General features: G+C 37.3%; 1 protein-coding gene across 15 annotated transcripts in view; it reads left to right on the forward strand.

Moving 5' to 3' along the window:
• LOC121314095 (rho GTPase-activating protein 12-like) overlaps nt 1–14,366 on the forward strand; it is a 67,782-nt gene that overhangs the window by 19,919 nt on the left and 33,497 nt on the right. The gene's annotated exons all lie outside the window — the stretch shown is intronic.

The raw sequence follows: 14,366 nt of genomic DNA on the forward strand, positions 1-14,366 counted from the left end.
AAGGGAATAGAGAAACTGAAAGGGCTGTGTTGGAATGAAAATGTAACTGCCAGCATGCTTTGCGCTGTTGACAGTAGAAGTTGCAGAGGCAGATCGCAAGTTATTTTGTGTTCCTTATTTGCGTACGACATGTTTTTCAGTTCTGGTGTACTTTTGTCTAAGTTTGTGTCTAAAAGTAGCATTCTCCTTTTAAAGAAACAATCAAAACAAAAGAATGTTTGGATGGCAGCGGAGGCACTTTATTCAGTTCCAGTCTCAGTATGAATAGCTCGGAGCAGGGGTGGCACAATTCTATCTGCAATTGTATTTGTATTAGAACTTTGCAGCAAGGGAACTGTTCAACAGAGGGTTATAGTGAAGCTGATCCCCTGAATGCTGATCGGGGAAATATAATTCAGTCCTGCTGCTGTAAATAGGTTGTTGTGGAAAATTAAATTGATGTCTCGGATATCGGCTTGGAGGTCGGAAATAAACACACAAATATCAAAAGTTAGTAGTAATAAATACTAATCTATATCTAGTTTGCATAACATGGAACCATTTAACAGTAACAGCAAGTGCATGGTCCCAGATGTACTGTTTTTAACAGCCATCCCTAATAATAAAAAAATGAAAAGGGCTCTTTAGCCCATGGGTTACAGTCGGAAACCATTTGTGGGATCAGAGCGACTAGGCTTTTCTCCAGGGTATTGTAGGAGTTTGTGGAATTAACAGCTTGAACCATGCTAATTACACTACATAACGTATAGATGCAGTATACCCTCGCCGAGAATATAACCGATAGCTCTTCCAGCCTCTCTGATTTAGTGCCCCAATACTGAAAGGGGGTGGGGGGGAGTGGGGTGTTTACTGAAATGGATGGCCTGGTACCAGATTATTGGTCATTGCTTCATCACCACAAAGCTTCCAGCTAATTCTTGCCGTCTCAGCTGCTAATATCCTGCTAACAGGTTTATGTGCTATGGTCTTTTGCAATGACTGGATTTTTTAAAATTTTACCTGCTTGGTGGTGAAATGTATGAGATGCTTGACCTTCATACGTCTCCTACCTCTCACACAAATAGAAACATCCTAATATAAACACGTCAGATATTTCAAAGAGGTGTAATATAGTGTAGCTGTAATATAATGGGAAATGGGTGTGCAAGTTTTATTGTGCCAGTGGAAAAATAGATATATGGATTTACACCATTATTTGCTGAACATATGTTAGAGTGACTGGACATCTTGTTCTTGATTGTGCTAAGCAGCTGTTGTTTAGGAGTAAAACCTAGACACTTGAAGACATACTGTACCTTTGGGCTTCTGTCTTTACTGGAACATCAACGCAAGCTCATTTGTAAAATACTTCTCAATGTGGGTGCATCTACAGTAAATAGGGGGCACTCCCTGAATGTTCATTTGGTTATTCCACTACAGGAATTGCTGAATATCTGATGAGCCTCCAAACTGGGTTGCTTACTGGCCATTCATTTGATGAATGTTTTTGCAGTATTCTGTTTTTGTATAACCAGTACAAAATTAAAGAGCTGTATTCAGACAATTACCTTGTGTTGTCAAGCTCTGCGTGTTCTTTGTAATCCAGTGTGATTTTCAACAGATACCTGGGTTTGCCCTGTCATTCCGTTGTTCCAAAATGATATCTAGTAAGTAAATTAAAAAAAATGTGTTCACACTGTATGGTTAAATAAAGGTAAGATAATTGCAATTTTCATATAATGTATGTGATTACACTATCCAATAGCTGTTCTGATTTGATTTATCAGTATAGAATGTTCTTTCCTGAATGGTAGTGTAGTGGGCCTACTGTATTCTTGAGCAATACCCTTCTTGTTCCACTAATGTCTTTAATGCCAGGTATTAAATGTTTATTCAGCCTATTATGTGTTATTTCAAATGTATATAAACCCGGAATGGAATGGACTGAAGTAAATGGGCCCCACTGATCTCCAGGTTGGTTTGTTCTGGAGCTCTGCATATGCTCTTGCTGTATGACTCTCCCTTGTCATTCTTCTATTTAAAATATGACATCACTCTGATCAGTCGCTCTGCTATTTAATAGGTTGTTGTGGAAAATTAAATTGATGTCTCGGATATGGGCTTGGAGGTCGGAAATAAACACACAAATATCAAAAGTTAGTAGTAATAAATACTAATCTATATCTAGTTTGCATAACATGGAAACATTTAACAGTAACAGCAAGTGCATGGTCCCAGATGTACTGTTTTTAACAGCCATCCCTAATAATAAAAAAATGAAAAGGGCTCTTTAGCCCATGGGTTACAGTTGGAAACCATTTGTGGGATCAGAGCGACTAGGCTTTTCTCCAGGGTATTGTAGGAGTTTGTGGAATTAACAGCTTGAACCATGCTAATTACACTACATAACGTATAGATGCAGTATACCCTCACCGAGAATATAACCGATAGCTCTTCCAGCCTCTCTGATTTAGTGCCCCAATACTGACCATCACCATGCTTTGTGTACAGTAAATCACGCCCCCTTACAGTATGCCCTAGATAATCTGAATAGGAGCGTTGAGGCTAAGCCTAGGTTTTTCATTGCACTTCAGATTCCTTTTTTTAATACAAGGCCAAAAGCACTGGAAATCATTTTTCAAGATCTGTAATTGATTTCCCTAGCTGCTGATTTTATAGATTGTTTTTTCAGTGATTTTTATTTTTATTTTTAGTTAAAGCACTTGGGTATTTGCAATGCTGAAGGGTTTAGGCCTACAGTGCACTTTGCTACAGCAGCAGTAAACCAGCAAGACCTCCATAGCTTTTTTTCCTATGGTAAATACTGTGCAGTGCAGTCTGTCATACAATATTGAGGCGGTGGCTTGCCCAATAGACAGAAGAGTCTGTTGAAAGCCACAGCAGACAAATGAGTTTGTTGGTTACAGTAAGAACCAGGGTTTGGGTGAGGCAGGCTGAAACCAATGGCACTTGGAGAAATACCACAGTACAGTATATCTAAAGTAAAGTTTGAAAAACCTGTAACTCGCCAGATTAGTTTACAAACCGTTTTACAGTGTTAACATTTGGAAAAGTTAATTTGTTTTCACATTACAGTATGTATTGTTTGATCTGAATATGAACATGGTTCACATTTTTATCCCTCATTTCAAACCATGTTGTCATTCGAATATTTACTGTATGATTCAAACCTTGCAGTTTTTTGCGTCTGGCATTCACCCACCAGCAATATAGTCTGAACCTGTTTTGAATTCAGCACCAGATCAGCAATACTTTGGTGCATTTTCTTTACTTCTTTAACTTGTATACAAATCGAATCTGAAAGTGTCACTTTTTAAAAAGCTGGTGGTAGTCTGATTTAAAAATATTCCGAGAGCCTAACCATGAAACCAGACTATTTTGTCTACATTTGTAACCTTGCTGCTGTGCGTGTGGATGCGTAGCTCTACAGTGTTGATGATCCAGCACCACTGAGCATGTATATTTATCATCAATTGTTTTGTTTTGAAGGGGGAAAGTGGAACTTGTTTCTGGGAAGCAGTACTGGTGGGAAACCTCCATTTATGATCTACAGCACAGCTGCTTTAAAAACAAACTTACTAAATTTGAAACTGAAAAAAATGTTTAGAATCAAAGTATCCGTCTGTCTGTGCTCTCTCAATGGACTGCATGTGAAATGTAGGGTCTTGTCCTTTCTATTGTATACAGGACTGGACTTTAGGAGAAATATAGGGTATTGTCATATCTACTATACACTAGACTTTATGCGAAATGTAAGGTATTGTCCTATCTACTGTATACTGGACTTTATGACAATTGTAGGGTATTGTCATATCTATTGTACAGAGTCTGCTGAATATATTTAATTTTTACTTGTACGGCTACTGCACTAGGAAACTACCCAGACAAGTTGTTTTGTGCAAGACTCTATTCACACTTCCAGCTAGTGTCTGACACCTCTCTTGATAGGGCTTGGTTTAAGTTTTTAATCCTTATGCAGAAATATTGATATGAAATTCTTAGTCTGTCAGCATTTGTGTTGCAAACCTAACCCGAGTCTTTATTATAAAGAACCTGGCAACACCACCAAAGAATTGTATCGAATTATTGACCTGGGTCTTCTCTACACATTGCAGTAGTCCCAGGCTTTCATTTTATAGATCACCCTTCTATACAGACATTTTACATGCTTTCATTTACAAGCACTTCCCAACACAATTAGAATTCAATGATTACCAAAAACTCTAGAATGTTATGGCAACACTTCTACATCGTAAGAGTGTTGTATCTTCCAGATACCTGTGGTATGAGTTGTTTTTAATTTTGAGACTCAACTGACCTTAAAAGGGACTTTCTGTACCTTGTTTCAACTTCTCACTTGAAAAATAGACCTTTTGTGGTCATTGAAAGCTAGTGTGATTTGTACATTTCCAGCTGATTTTTATTAAAAACTAAACTTGTTCTTGTCATATGTGGAGAAACACATATTTTCCTGCTCTAGAGACATATTCAAGATACTGTATATGTGCTCAAGACATTCTTGAGCACAATTGACAGCAGTGTCTGGTTATTTATATTACATGGGAGAACATGGCTTTGTGTCACATCTGTACACACAAGCAGTGAATGTTTTTTTTTTCATAATGCTGTTGGTTGTTTTATTTTAAACCATAGTGAACAATGTCATTATCTTTACATCCTGTAAAACACCAAGCCGCTGTGCTGTATTGCAATTTTTTCGGGGTTATTTCTTGTGTGTGTTACACTTCATGTGAGGTAGGTTGTGATTTTTAGGTCTCGGGGTATTTCTGATCCGTCATTATTTGCAGTGGTTCAGCAATGCTGTACACGCCAGAGCCTTCCAAATTAACAAGTGAAGAATAGACCTTAGTTACGGTAAAGCCAATCCAGTTGCTCACAGGTATGTGCAATGTAATCAGATACAGTATTTATATAATTATTGCAGTACAAGTAATCATGCTTTTAGTTTTTTGTGTTTTTGTTTACAAGGTCATTGAGCAATGTGTGGTAATTCTAATATGGCACAGTTATCGTACAATTCACTTAGTCTTTTGGCGCATCATTCCATTTAGCCTGCTGAAACTACTGGATATTTAACCTTTGGTACTAAGAAAGAGCAGTAAGTCATCAATCTTTTACCACAAGGCAGATCTGTATCTTCTTGAAATCAGATGTGTTTTTAGTAGTGTTTTTTTTTTTTGTTTTTGTTTTTTTTTATGTGATTTCCTGAAGTTTTAACCACATGAACCACAGTAAGCTAGCGCAATCTTATTGTACTTCATAATCATTATTTCTTAAAACTATGGATTGGTGTGTGTTTATTTATTTATTGCCTTGCTTTGACGCTGTTGAGAGCTTCTCTGCAGAATACCTGTCGGAGTGAGGTACTTGAGCACTGATGGGAAAAATGGCCCTGCCAAGACTTTCCAATCCAAATGACTGACTGAAATGACCACCTGTACTTGCACTGGCTCTGAATAGATGACATAAATGTTTCTGTGACTTCTCAAATGCAACCTTTTCTTGTTCGGGCTTTCGTCTGCTAACTCTAAATCGCCTTTGTTCTACTGTACCAAGAGTGTATGTCTGAGTTTATCAACAGCCTCAACCCTATTGCTAGCATCCTTTAATTGTCTGCCCCTTATCCACTGCAGCATCCACTGCCACTTAGGCAACTCTAATTTCCGTTTGCTCAGGACAAGAGGAATGATTGTCATTTTGGATAGAATGAAACTGATCTGGTACATTTACTCCAAATTGCCTTTCTTCTCTCTCTGAGGCATTGATTCTACAAATGGTAGCCCAATATATGAAAGACTTGTAGAATAAAATCATAATTTTTTTCAATAATGCATTGTTGAAGGCATTAAGCAGGGTACTGTAAAGAATGCAATTCTCAAAGGAGACGGCTACCCCTTTTCAGTTCGTCTTTACAAACTGCTGAGCTTGGTACTGTTGCAGCTCAAGAAGCAGTTCACTGAAGTTGCATGAAGCCCACTGTAGTGGCTCTGCTGGACTCTTGGTGCTGTTGCTTATGAAAAGATTTAAAACCTTTCATTTAGATTAGATACTGTACCACATCTGATACTATAGCTGTCCCAAAGGATAAACTAAGCAGTTCAATGATAATCCCGTTAATAATCCTGCATATAAAATTACCTCTGTCTACTTTGGTATTGATTTTACCACAATACAGTAGGTTTGGCAGTAGTGTAAAATACATTTGTTATGTGCAACACCAGTGGACACTCATCAGCTAGTTTTAAATTAGCCGGAACCAATCATGCTTTATATCTTAAGACTGGATAACTCATTAGCTGGGAATCTATCGGCTGTCTGCTACTGCAGCAGAGAATGTTCACAATTCCATGTAAGTATTAAAATACTGTATGATGGGGTCATTCCTTCTCTGAGCTTTCCATTGTCATTTACATTCGCTTACAGGTGCTGTGTAGTAACTGAAAAGGAGAATGAAGGTGTGCTTTAAATATCAGGCACATCTTGCTATGTAAAGTTGTCTTTTTAAAAAGGCCTTTAATCTGCTGAAGTGTTAATATAATTCCATTGTGTTTGTACCTTTTTATGGTATATGGTTCTTACTGATCTCATTTGATTTTAAATAAAAGAAAACAATCTTCAGTTTGTTTTACAGCTCATTTACATTACATTGATGTTTATAAGGTATTACTTTGAACTGTACCTGTACTAAGAAAGCAATAGTTGCTGATTATCTGTTTTGCTGTTGGGATTCTGTCATAATGTGATGCCCACAGAAAGTAGTACTGTATTAACCTCTTAAATATTACATTCTGTTGTATATAAAACACAGTGAAATGCATGTTTGTCATTCTGCACAATTTCTGAATTGCATTTTCTCACAGATATCTATAGCTTCTTAATAGTTACACAGGTATAAGATTTCCAAATCCCCAACAGCCAGTAGTTGGAAGTTCTCAGTGTTTTGGGAGCTTTTTGCTGTGGCTGGTTCCTATAGCCTTTATTGACAGTTTTTTAGAAAGACAGCTGAATTTAACTTTTTTTTAATTATAATTATTTGTGTAATTGTGCGCCCGGTTATTTTACCCCCATTTTTTTTTCTTCACAATTTGGGATGTCCAATAGTTTTTTCCCATCCTGCAGCAATTCCCCACAGAGCTCAGTAGAACTGAAGGTTCAGTGGGTGTCCTCCAATCTCACGACCAAGCCAGCTTCCCTCTTTTACACACCAGGAACTCGAGAGCGGATGTCGCCGAGCTACCAGCCTCTAGAGGATAAAGGCCAGCCCTGCAGGTGTCAGCCTGGCCAGCAGGGTTCGCTGAAGCACGATGAGGAGAAAGTCACTTCCGGTGTTGTGTCCCTAACCCACGACAGCTGATTTTTGTTCCAAATCTGTTACCTCTTTTTGTGTTTCGCTAGAGACTTAACATTCTTCATATTAAGCAACAGTAATGGTCTTTAGTAGTGGTTTAGTAGTAGTGGTTTTAGTGCTGTCCTGTGTCAGGTGAAGTACCGGTAGGCCATATTTAAAAAAAAAAAAATTATCGGTGCTGAAGAATTCTGTATTTTAATGGAAAGAAGGACCTTGACACACATCCATGGCATTGACTTACAGTAAGAAGTACAGCACGTGAACGGACGCTTTTGTTGACTGCAACTTCTCTTCATAAAGTAATTGACTACTGTATATTTAATATTTTGAGTGACAGGTCACAGGTTTAAAGTAGCCCATTGTTTACGGAGAAGTATAGCTTATTTGGGTCTTATTCATAGCAGCAGTTATAATTAGCAAAGTAAAGGTGATGCTTTAGGATTGAACAACATGGTAAATGTTTTTCTTTTTTGCCTTAATACATTAAGGCATGGTAAAATTGACCCTACAGTTCCAGTACAGTTCTGCGATTAGGCTACAATAGCCTTAAGTTCTCCACTACAGTACTTCACAGTAAGTGCTAAAAGTTCAATTCTGTATTTGGCTGATTTTTGTTTTCAAACTAATCACATTTGGTGACGTATTTCAGCTATAGTTTTGCTGGAAATGAGATCCTATACATGGAGGACTACACTTTTATATTTGTATTCAGACACAAAAGGTTGTAAAGTACTTCATTTTAAAAGTACGTAGTGAGACTTTTGATACACCCATGTGGAAGAACTACTGCTGCTAAATCCTGGTTTATTGAGCTTCATTGTTCTTCACGAACATTTCTTGATAAATCAGGCTGTGATGCACTTGACAGTCTTGTCACTACTTTGATTGCCTTGTCGAGATGCTGTTCTTTTACTATGTCAGAGCTGTTGCTGTCATTTACAGCTGGCTAATAAGTAACCCAATGTCTTTACTGTATGTGGCAGCAGTGTCAAATTTAAGGAGTATACATTAGTTTAAGCCTCTTGAACTTTCCATTGCAGTAATAGCATCATTGCATGAGTAAACCAGAAATGTTCAAAGTAAATTCTACATTTTACCAATTGGCTAGAATCTGTTTTTCATAATATACCATATTGTGCAACCATGCAAGAAGCAGCTACTTAAACACCCTGTGATTATTACAGTACAGGTTTTTCAGCTCCTAATGTCGAGTGAACAGAAATTCTGTAGTGCCTAATTTTCAAGGTTTCCCCAAGTTGGTTTGTTCATCATTAATTGGCTCGTAATTTTGCTTTAGATCAGTTGAATAGTACTGTACAGTATGTGCAGTATGTATGCTGTACTGTAGCTGCAGTGTATTTACTTGTGGTTGTGCCATATCTTGGCGACTAAGGCTATTGGGTTCAGGTATTGGATGGGAAGCCTTCAAATGAACAGGTGCTGTGGTTGGTGCCAAAGTATTGTGAAATTTGAAGCAGTGCCTCTGCCTTATAGTTTCACTACGTTTGTATGAAGGTGCCACTCTTTAGGTGATAGTTTCAGTAACTACAGCACTTAGTGGCTATTGACAGATCTCCCAGCATTGTGGACAGATGTATGTTAACCCTGGCGTCCTGGCTGAATTCAATTTTAGGAGAAAGTCCTGGCACTTGTTTTATCCTTTGCTAAAAGTTAGGCCATTATCATGCCCTCCTATATGAAATGGGACAGGGTATCCCCAGAAACAATATGCTGCAGTTTGGTGGGTCCCAGTATGTTTTTCCCATACCTGGAGTACAGTATTTAATTATACTGTTGAGGGGAGCTTGGAATATTATCAGCAACAGCCAACACTTCTACAACTGCTAGAATCTCATAAGACACTTGTTGCGTTTTATTAAGCTGCACTCAGTGTTGCAGCCTCATATTATCCTTCATTTTCTGCTATATAGGCAAAATATTGGCCTAATGTTCAGTGCACGGCTATATTCTGTAATTCTTGTTTTCACTTCCCTTTATTTTGTGTTTACAGACAAACCAAACAATCTGGCATTGCCCTTTGATTATTCCCCTGGTGATCTTGTGCATTTTTGGTTAATTCAAATTCCCATATTTAGTTTTAATAGTGGTCTTGCTTTTTCATATCAACATATTTATTACATTACATCTTTATTCCTATACTTTGTTTTTAGTTATGCTGAAATTGTTTCTGTGGTCTTCCTGCAGGATACAGTACATCTGGCGCAGTTAAAGAAATCCCATTTAACCCATTAAGTGCAATTGTCCTCATTTGAGGACTGGCTACTTTGTTGTTTTTTGGCGAATTTTACTGGCATCTACTGTACCTGTTATTTACATTTTCTCTAACTATATTATGATAACTTACTCTAATTTTGTTAACTGCAAAGGTTAAGTCAATGTAATGTATCAAATTACATAAATACAGTTTGTGTTTTCAAAGAAATTAATTTAGTACGTAACGAGTTTATATATTTTTATAAAGGAAAATGACTGAATCTAAAGCCCTGTCTTCTGAACTACAAAAACGCTGAGCCAGAAAGTTATCCCTTACAGTCCTGTTTAATGAAAAGCAAATCACTCATATGTCAACATGGGTTCCCTACATTGGTGCTGAAGCACAAATATTTTAAGATTCTTCTTTTTTTGTGCATTTTTTCCCTCCATTTTACTGCTATTAATTTGAAAAATTCTCGTTTCCAAGGAGCATCTAAGATATGGGAAGTGTTTCAGAGCTCAGAATTAAATCAAGCAGCTGGTGCAGCCTACAGTACTTGCTAAAATGCACGGACAGAGTTGGAAAGGTGTGTGTGTGTGGGGGGGGGGGTGCTGCCCAGTGCTCTCCATTTCTAATTCTTTCTGTGTAAAATGGGTCTGATTGGAGAGCTCCAGCATTCCTTGCGTGGCCAGTCACTTGCCTGTACATTTAATATAATTTCTTCAAAATGAGCTTAAACATGACCTGGTTTAATTAGTGGCTTTCATGCACGGTAACTGCACTTCTAAAACAAACCCTTAACTCATCCATAACTTAAACTCTGGGTTTGTGCGTGTGTGTGTCGAAACAGTAAGGAATGTTGTCCAGCAGGTATAAATGGAAGGCAGGAGCTTGTTGAAACTGTTGCTACACGCCCTTTTCCATGCAGTCATTTAGTACCATTTCCTCTAAGCCATCCCTTCCAGTTGTAGCAGTTCTGTAGTGGATGTGTTATTGGAGAGCGTCCCCTTGTGGTGGTTCTGTTGCAGTACAGAACACCGCAGAGCACGTCCTGAGTTCCAGCGCTGCATTGAAAGAATTAGCATGGGGGGGTTAGGGTTTTGATGTAAATCTAATTGAATTTGGAGAAAAGGATACAACTTTAGGGGCTTAATAAATATTAACCTTTTTGTAGCGCCCTGCTCCAAAAAACAAAACAAAAGAAAACTTCCAGCTACTGCAAATCGGAGGATTAGTGTGTCAGTATAACAATGCTACTGTCTTGAAAAAATGTACTGTATGAACAGCTGCAATTTCTTTTGTGTCTTCGATGCTTGACAATGTGCCCTTTTACGGAATAGTCATTTGATAGCTTTCTATGTCTCTCTTTATTTACTTATTTATTTTTTTGCAGAGTTGCACCTTTCTGTCTTGTGTGGTAACTTGGCTTTAACAAAGACAAGTGGCATAGCTGTGATATGAGAGGTGATGATGATGTCATTCATGGATGACACAGCTGTTTTTTATGTGTGTGTTTTGCAACAGGATAAACTGAGAAGTAAAACTGTCCATGTTCTAAATGGATGACTTCTTCATATCTTCGCTACAGGCAAACCATTAAATGATATTATAAAAAGAGCAAATTATCAACTATCTATGAAAAAATCTTGTGATTTTTTTCAAGCCAGTGTTTAGCTTTTTGAAACCCACCGTATATATCATTATTCCAATCTCGCAGGAAGACCAATGAAATCCTTAGCACATATAATATATACAGCTCTGGAAAAAATTAAGAGACCACTGCAAAATTCAGTTTCTCTGGTTTTACTATTTATAGGTATGTGTTTGGGTAAAATGAACATTTGTTTTATTCTATAAACTACTGACAACATTTCTCCCAAATTCCAAATAAAAATATTGTCATTTAGAGCATTTATTTGCAGAAAATATAAAGCCGAGCTGCTTGAATTTTTGCGCCAGGAGTGGCATAAAGTCAACCAACATCAATGTGAAAGACCGGTGGAGAGCATGCCAAGACGCATGAAAGCTGTGCTTGAAAATCAGGGTTATTCCACCAAATATTGATTTCTGAACTCTTCCTAAGTTAAAACATTAGTATTGTGTTTAAAAATGAATATGAACTTATTTTCTTTGCATTATTCGAGGTCTGACAACACTGCATCTTTTTTGTTATTTTGACCAGTTGTCATTTTCTGCAAATAAATGCTCTAAATGACAATGTTTTTATTTGGAATTTGGGAGAAATGTTGTCAGTTTACAGAATAAAACAAAAATGTTCATTTTACCCAAACACATATATAAATAGTAAAACCAGAGAAACTGATAATTTTGCAGTGGTCTCTTAATTTTTCCCAGAGCTGTATGTATATATATTTTTAAGATTTAAGTTTCTGAATGCTGTCCGCTACTACTGCTTCTGGAAATGTTAAACTAGTACCAGTAAAAAGAATATTCATCATCAAATGAGTGTGTTGAGTGCATCTTGGTTAGTACAATGATATTCATCATCAAATGAATGTGCTGAGCGCATCTTCGTTAGTCCAGTGATATTCATCATCAAATGAATGTGCTGAGTGCATCTTGGTTAGTCCAATGATATTCATCGTCAAATGAATGTGCTGAGCGCATCTTGGTTAGTCGGTGTGTCAGTAAGGGCTGCAGTGCTGTTGTAAGCTGTTCTCTCTTCTGTTCTCATAGGCCAGTTCTAGCTTGAAACCAACTCAAAGCAATACTTGAGTACCAATGGAATTGACAATTGATTAAAAAAAAGGAATTGTAAATGGAATTGAATAAAAGGAATTGATCCTAACCCTGTACATAATCAACCTTGGGTAATCTACCTTACAAAAAAAGTGCATTGTGTACTGTAGTAAATGTAAAGTAATTGAAAGGTAATGCTGTTAAATATTTTTTTTATTATTATATATATCTTCTTCTTGACAAGGCCCAACCAACATTTAAACATTGCTGTTCAGTTTACTGCAGGTAGTTTACATGTTTGCAAAGGTGGCAGCCTTATTCGGTACACTTATATAAAACACATCTGTTACACCATTCTGAAACATTCTGTATTCAAAGTACACAATGTGAAATTGCAAGTGTTCCCACAGCTAATGGGCAATGTAATAGCAGTTGATCAATTGGCACTCCAGATGGAGGACACTCTGCAGTAAGCATGCTCACCAGTGTTGAAATTCACATTGGGACGTCCCTAATAAAGAAATGCACTGTATAGAGCGCAAGCAGTAGTTGCCAAAAAAATGTTTTCATTACGAATCTCATCCATGCAGTGATCATTAAACCTTCTAATTGGATAAGCATCATTAGTCAAGTTCAATGGCAACCGGGCACTAAACAAAGAAAAACAGGAAAAACTGTTCAAAAAGGTAAAGCTGTATTGTGTTGAGCATCAGGTCCTGAAACTGCTGTTTTGGTACGCGTTCTGTATCTGGACTTTAAACAGACTGCTTTGACAATTAGCTACAAGCTTGCTTTTTTTTGTTTTTGTTTTTTTTGACCATGTCAACATTGTTTTTCTATTACAGGAGTTATCTTAGCATCAAGCTACAGTAAACCCATTGCTTGTATCGGCTATCCCTGCCCAAGCTATATGAAGTTACTTCAGTATTATTTTTAGACACGGATGTCTTAAATAAGCGTACCCAACAGCGCCATCTGTTTTGGAATCTTTTTACTGCATGCAGTATGTTTCAGTGGATTGGTGTTTGATTGTGATGTAATCAGACCTTGTTCAATGGGGAACCTACAATGATTTTATGTAATAATGTTTTGGCAGTTATGATGATCTGATTTTTTCTGAATCATCTGTTAGTATTAGTTTACTGTCTTCCTGGATGTTAAACTATGCACAATGCGCCTTCCATTTCTTGATGATTGAGTAGACTCTGCTCACAGGGATATTCAGAGACTTCGATATTTTCATGGTTGAGTCTTTGCTTGAAGTTCACTAGCTGACCAAGGAACCTTAGAGACAGGTGTTTTATTCTGAATTCATGAGAACCACTAATATTGCACAGACAGAAGCCATTCAACTGTATGGCTCGTTAAGCTTGTTTTGTGCACCTGAATTAATTTAGCAAAGGGTTTTAATATTTATGCATTGATCACTTTTCCATTGTTATTTCATATAAATTATATATTTACTTTTTGTTTTTGCTTTGAATGTGTGGAGTAGGTTGTGTATATAACACATTAATTCCTACTTCAAAGTGAAATGACTGCAAGCTTTAAAACAAAAAAATGTGAAAACTGTTAGAGGGTCTGAATACTTTTGCAAGGCACTCTGTGTGCGTGTGTGTCTATGTGTACAGTGCCGAGAAAGTTTGCGAACCCCAATGATAATTATGGAAATTCCATAGTTTTACCCTGATAGCCGCCTTTTCTTAAATATCCAATAGGGTTTATGTTAACCTATTCCATGTCTTTTGAAGCAAAATGATGTATGAATTAGACCAGCAATGAGTAATTAAGATTCAGGGTATTTGACAAAGTGAACCCCTGGTTTTATCCGCTCAATTAAGGGGATAATTCAAATCAGGTGTTTAAATAATTAGGTAGATCTTCAGGGGTGAGTTTAGGAGGCTCCATCCTATATAAAGATAAACTTTGTGAGTTTGGTATACACCATACAGGTGTGTGGAAACACGTCATGTCACGATCAAAAGAAATCTCTGAGGACCTCAGAAAAACAGTTACTGATGCTCATCAGTCTAGAAAGGGTTACAAAACCATTTCTAAAGATTTGGGTCTCCACCAATCCAC

This window comes from Polyodon spathula, chromosome 4 (genome assembly GCF_017654505.1).
Source record: "Polyodon spathula isolate WHYD16114869_AA chromosome 4, ASM1765450v1, whole genome shotgun sequence".
NCBI classification, from domain to species: domain Eukaryota; kingdom Metazoa; phylum Chordata; class Actinopteri; order Acipenseriformes; family Polyodontidae; genus Polyodon; species Polyodon spathula.